Consider the following 6,837-nt stretch of genomic DNA (forward strand, 5'->3'; position numbering starts at 1 on the left):
TTTAAAAAACTCAGAAAACCAAAGAAAAACCAGGTACTAGTAAGAAAATTTTAGGGGGTATAGTGGCCATTCCTTCAAAATGCAGTTTTCAATTAATCAATGTGCTGGGAGTTTGTGATGCATCCTTTCATGCTCCACTGCGATTCTTCAGAGCGAATTTGCCGTAGAGAAAGTGGCCAGTGTCAAAACGCAGTTGGTTACCATTTATTTCTCCTTTTGTGCAAGTTTTACTTAATTAATAACTACATTGAGTCTTCTTTTATAAAGCTTTGCTCTAGAGACCAGATCCAAGATTGTGTGTTTTTGTGATTTAAAAGTTAATTTAAAGGACATATAGGGTGTTACAGCATGCAGGAACGTTTGATTCATATAAGTCTTAGGTCCTAGATTGATTGGTTTAATAACATTTCTTAATAAAGTAAACTGAATGCATCTTATCCTGTGGGCTTGTGGGATGGAGAGTAGGAAGTTTCAATCTCTTTGGAACTTCTCAGCTTTGACTTCACAAAGGATATTAGAGTGCTATGCTTTGCAATTACTGCTTTGTACACACAGCCCTTATTTGAAAAGATGTCTCCATTACCCTTGAAAATGCATATATTTACAGGATATAAGCGAGCTTTCAAATTTAGCTATCAAGTGCAATCTGGGTATTTATTTGAACACTCCATTTACAGCAGTTCTTTTGTACTTCCAGTGTTTTGTCTATGGGCTTTGTGGTCCTGAGGTGGTACTTCAGGAAAGCAATCTTACTAGGAGGAGATGATTAATAGCACACTTCAGTGATTTCCTCAATTATGAGTTAAGTTTCTTAGTAAAATTTCACCCCAAAATATTCCTTTTCTTTTCAACGTACACTTATATTGTTCATCCCAATTTCATTCTACTGTTTTGCCTTATGTGGGATAAGGGAGACTTGCTGCAACAATTTAAATATTATGATAAGCCATCTGGGAAAGTGCTGACACTACAAAGTGTTAATTTATTGCAGTCTTCTCAGAAAACATCTAGAAAAGCTGCTATTTTATGGATTCGGGGAAGGCCTTTAAGCGATGATAAATGCGGGCAATGATCTTCAAACTAGAACTGATTTTGGATCTTAAACCTCGTTCATTTTCAGCAGAATACATGCTTCCAAATGTAATGAGCTTCTGCAAATCTCCTGTTGACTGGAAGTCTGGACATGAAAGAGTCCTGTACTTGATCTTACTGAGAAACAACGGTCCCTCTAAACTTAACAAATGCTATCTAATGTGTTAGGTAGAGCCCTGTGAGATTTCAGGTCTATGCGAGAGGTGTAAAAAGATTCATTTCCCGAGTGTTATCTTTTACATTCTTCAAATGTACATGAATGTAGAGGGCATCAGCTGCTTGCAGCATTTTGCAGCATCCGCTGAAGCATCAGATGCTGTGCACGCTTACAAACGAGGCCACAGATAGCAGATCTGGGAAGTGAAATGTGAAAGGTGCTAAACTAGGAGAACACTTCTGGAGGAGGACAAAAAGAGCACACACAGGTCTACCCTGCTGAGACAGGTGATAATTCTGCCTCTGATATTCATTAATGGCAAACCCAGCCTTCCTTTTTCATCATTATCAATTTCTGGAGTTAACACTTCTATACTTTCTGTGTATCAGAGGCTCATGGGAGAGAGAAAAAATTCATGTGAAACATGTGACTTGATGTACTTCTTTATAACTTATCTATGCAGATATTTTAAATTCTCTAATTACAAGATTCAGGAAAAGTATTTTGTATTTTCCCAAGGTCCTGAGAAGCATTGAAGGCAAAATGTACAGCCAGCATGATTCTAAACAGGCAGAGGTAATATACAATTTTGGTTGATTCTTACCATGATGTCATGTCTTTGGGAAGAAAACCTTCTATAGTTTGAGAACAAAATTGTTCTCAAATGATGCTGTGGTTTGGGAACAGAAATAATTAAGAGTTTTTTTGTCATTTAGAGAAGGAGAATTTAAGAGTCACTTGCTTGGCATTGTCTGGAAGACCTTTGGAGGATGCAGATACAAGCTAAAATACGAGAATTCAAAATGCAGAAATAAACAAGTAAACAGAAAGGTACAAAGCAGAATGAAAACCCAAGTAGCAAATGAAGAAGAAAAAGACAATACATATATTCTTGCTGCTTGAGCGAAGCCCATTGCATCTATTGTTTTGCAGAACTTTTCCAAAGAACAGTTTGTTTCTATTAAAATGTGTCTCCAAAAATACGGTTAGAATCAATGAAGAATAAAAAGGTCTTTGTACAGAAATCATCTGGCATTTAGCTTCAGTTTAGTCACCTTACATACGCCGCCTTCTACCAAAGATTTGGAAGCTTTTTAGACTAAAAATAGTGTTCCTTCCTCCTTGCTTCTTTCCTGATTTAAGCACACGATGTCTCCCCTCTGCCAGCCTGAAAAAATCCTCCCAGAGACGATCACTTTGCCTTGAGGAGAAGCATAATATTGCCTTCTCGTTTTTACTGTGCTGAGTACACAGGGGCTTATGCTAACAGCAGAGTAATGCCACAAACCTTGGAAGAATGGTGGTTTTGTTTGTAATTTATTCACCAAAAAGGTCAATGCCAGACACAACATCTGTTTTCCACCATGATTCTGATTTCACCGAATAATTTTGCACGCTGCTGAAGTTTTCAGGAAAAAGGCAAGATTAATTAGCTGTTTCAGGGGACTTCAAAAATATTCTGAAATGCTGTTACAAGTATGGGCACATAGCAAAATCATTCTGGGTGAGATTCAGCTTCGTGTCTTACAGGAGGAAGCTTGAGAAGAGATATCGTGAGGTGAGGAAACAGCTAGCTGGAAGGAGAACCATTATGGAATAGAATGTATACAGTTATTAAGTTGGAGATTTAATCCTTCAGTAAGAGAAGAATACAAAGTGAGTTTATAACATAAAAATGGGTTAGTTAATATTTATAATGTGCATCCATCTTCCTCTGTTTCTTGGCTGTGTGCTTAGCATCGGTATTGGCTGGTCTCATATCAAGTGAAAATGATTACATAAAGCAAAGTGATTAATGTCTATTTGAGGCAATTGGAAGGTTATTTTCGTCTTTTACAGCGCTATTTTATGTACAGCGTATATGCACAGTACCTGAGGTACTCTACTAACAACACAGATAGATATTTTATTGATCTCCTTCTGTTCCACTTCACTAACCATGCCTATTTTCAGTGAGGCATAGAACCAGGATAATCAAGTGTGCATTTAATGTTAAGAGCACATGTAGCTATCTGGAGAAGCTACATCTAATGAATTCAGAGAAATAGCAGACTTCTGAAACTTATGGTGAAGAGAGGAAGAACAGGAAAAAAAATATTCTGAGGTAGCGAGGTTAAAATGATTTAAAGTGCGTTGGAGACCTAAAAATAGGAGTTGTCGTTTAAAATGGCAAATGCAAATTGTACTCTGAAATTAAAAGACATCTAGGCAGATTTTGAAAATGAGAGTTGCATGTTCTAAGACATATATATGCTCTTGAAAACACTCACCCAAACTGGTGGATTTTATGTAATGCAAAGATAAAGCAAGAAGAGAGAATTATTAAGTAGAATGGTGAGAAATAAAGGGCTTGTGTCTGTATATAATTTCTGCATTTTTTTCTACTGTGACTTTCTATATAAAAATGTAACTACTCGGTAAATATTGAAAAATATAAATGCTTGAACTGGCTGGAAACACAAAAAATGTGATTAGAATCTGATTAATTATTAAATAACAACTTTAGCAATATATTTTCCCTGTAGACATAGTTATAGTTGGTATAACACATATTAAGATAATTGAGAAGAGCATGTCTTTATGTACAAGAGTATACGTATTATCCAAATGGATTCAATTAAACCCGTATCAACAATCAGTGTCTCAAAAATTAGGAAACAGCTGATATTAGCAGTTCGAGGGCATACTTAATTTATCCCCACTTGTATTTTGGTAATACTAATTGCATGGCCGTATTATTTTTTCTGTAGAAAATATTGTAAATGTACAGTAATTTTACAATAAGTTGAAATGTACAAAGGAGAATTAAACTAATTAAATGAGCAGAAGAATAAAATCAAACAACAATGATGAACACTTTACTAAAGAAGTGGATTTGTTCTAGTATCTCAAGATCAACTGCTAGATTTAGTCTTTCCTTTATATTTTTCTTAATAATCCTGTGAAAAAGTAAAGGAAATGTTAATTAAATTCACAGTTCATACTGTATTGTGAAGTGCTAAGGTAACAGTGTGAAAAGAAATAAATCCGTTAAACTGGACTCGATGAAATTAACGATAGTGAAATGAAATGCATTAGAGCCCATGATTTCCCTTGTTATTATCACATCAGGGAAGCACTTATGTAAATGTACCTGAAGTATCCGACCAGTTGACAACGTAACGGTTCCTGGGAAGCATTTTTGCCCCCTTTTTACAGAAGGGGTACTTAAGACATGGAGATACAAAGTCATTAGCCTAAAGTCCCAATGGAGCGGGGATATGAATCGAGATTTCTGTGTTCCAGGTTAGCATCTGGAGCACAGAACTGTAGAGGGAGACTTTTAGCATAAATCTGAGGGAAAACGAAGACTTCCTTGATTGTAAGGGCATTTATCATATTTTTAATTTTAATTGTACTGTGCCATAATTTGGAAAATCTTTAAGAAATACTGTGATTTTAAAATTACATGTGAAGTATGCTGTTTACTAGGATTTCAATGAATATAACGGTGGAGTAATTACATCTAATAGGGTTATGTTGTCCCTGAAGATAGTTCAGTGCAAGTCTAGCATAATGGATTGTTCTGATTGGGTCAGTTGAACTAATTTATGCTAAAAATAAATGCAGGTTGGGATGTTAAGAATGAATACTAGGTTCAAATTCGAAGTATTTATCAGATATGATTTCATAAACATTTTAAGTGTTATACCACTTTGGATTACTTGTTTTAATTGCTTTATTGCAGTGAGGTTTATGTAGTTTTTCAGAGATGAGAAGATAATTAGTGAACATTGTTATGCAAAATGTAACAGGAACAAATTTATGCATAATCTTAGTGTGAGAGCGACTTTTAAGTCTTACAAAGACACTTTCTCATTAGTTCTTGACTACCCAAGTTTAGAGTACTGGGAGAGTTCCCTGAGTTTATTCTTCCTTTCCTTCCATGTGTTACCATGATCTGAAAGCATTACAGTGAGCTCGGACCTCTCATTGTGTTGGAGATCAGCATCTTTGTGACCCATTTGACCAACTGTGGCAATGACCAACTGGGGTTTATGCACCTCTCTGAACCTATCCAATTTTTTTCAGAAGCGAACCAACCTGAAACTGCAAGTATTATTGCTTTAGGAGTAGCCAGCGTCTCAAAGTCCTAGTCCTGCAGCTACTCTTGATTCTCTCAGCTAGAGGTGAGAATACCAGGCAGCTCTCTCTGGAAAAGTGTACATAAGATCATGTTGTTTCTATACCCATTAACAAATTTTGGAATTACTCTTACCTAAATTTCTAACTAGAGCTGATAGCAATATTAAATTTCTTGTGAAAGTGTTTATTTTTGAAGGTATTTCTATTTGATGGGAATCATATTGAACGCATTTTTCAATTTATGTCTGTTTTTCATCAAGATTCATATATGCACTTATGAAAGGAATAGTTGATCTTAATCCCTAGAGAAACAAAATTCATACTGACAAAAGCTATTTGAAATAACTTGAATAGCTGTAATTGAACAACTTAAAATTTGAGGAGTAAAAGGCAAAATTTATTCAGCATCTTCTTCATTTTGACTCAGACAAAAAGGACCTACCAGAAGGATGCCAGCTTCGAGGCTGAGCAGTATTACCTCACTGGGCAGGTCTAAGTGAAGAGTTTCTGCAGGAAGAAATTCAGCATTTTTGAGATTGGAAAACTGTTGATCTGCAATGTAGTATTTTTCTGTTAGGATCCATACAGTGATAAAAGACATCTGGTCAAGGAAAATGTAGCAAATTGATAAATACCGCACCTTTTTGTGTCTGCTTTTTTTTTCTTTTATCTTCCTGCTAATGAGACTAATAGTGCTGTTTGTCTACATGAAGCTGAGAAAGATTGTTCTCTAGCATAAATAGGTACAAGATGCTATTGAAGATACTTGTGGCCACATGTTTCTCTACCATCACCACCATTTCTATTTTTGGTTTGGGGGATTACAAGTTGATAGCAGCCTCTGCCAGGAACTCTATTCAAATCCCTTTGGTTTCATATAACTCTTCTCCATTTTGGGAAAAGCACTATTTTTCCTTTATTACCATTGAATTTCTCCAATGCCTCTATTTTGAGGAGTTGCATGAATAGAAACTGCCATAGTGAGTCTGACTGCAGAGGTGCGTATTTCGGTGTATCATTGGCTAGAACGATCTTCATTGGCTTATTTCAGAGGATTTACCAAAAAAATTCTAGGAGGACTGTAGTTAATGGTTTAACGTATCGAAAGAGATGTTTCCCCCTAAACCTTGGTGATTGAACATTAGCTTGTATCTGCTTCAGAACAGCTGCTGTTTCTTCCATATGTACCCTACAGTAATTGAATAGTCCTGCCATTTACTACGTGAGTACCCATTCCTCCTTTAAATCCTTCAAATTCATACTGCCTGAGATAGCTTTCCTTTCCCATTTAACTCCCACCATTTTGCCATGCCAAATCCTTTATACCCAGGAGTTTAGATTTTCCTGCCATAGCAACCAGGTAGGCTTATTATGTGTTTTGTCAATACCTTAAATAGCAGCACCTCTTTGTGTCAAAGGCATTGAAAGCCTTTGGTGATTTTTTACAGGAAAAAGCAGTACTT

This window comes from Cariama cristata, unplaced genomic scaffold, assembly GCF_000690535.1.
Source record: "Cariama cristata isolate BGI_N322 unplaced genomic scaffold, ASM69053v1 scaffold5537, whole genome shotgun sequence".
Lineage (NCBI taxonomy): Eukaryota > Metazoa > Chordata > Aves > Cariamiformes > Cariamidae > Cariama > Cariama cristata.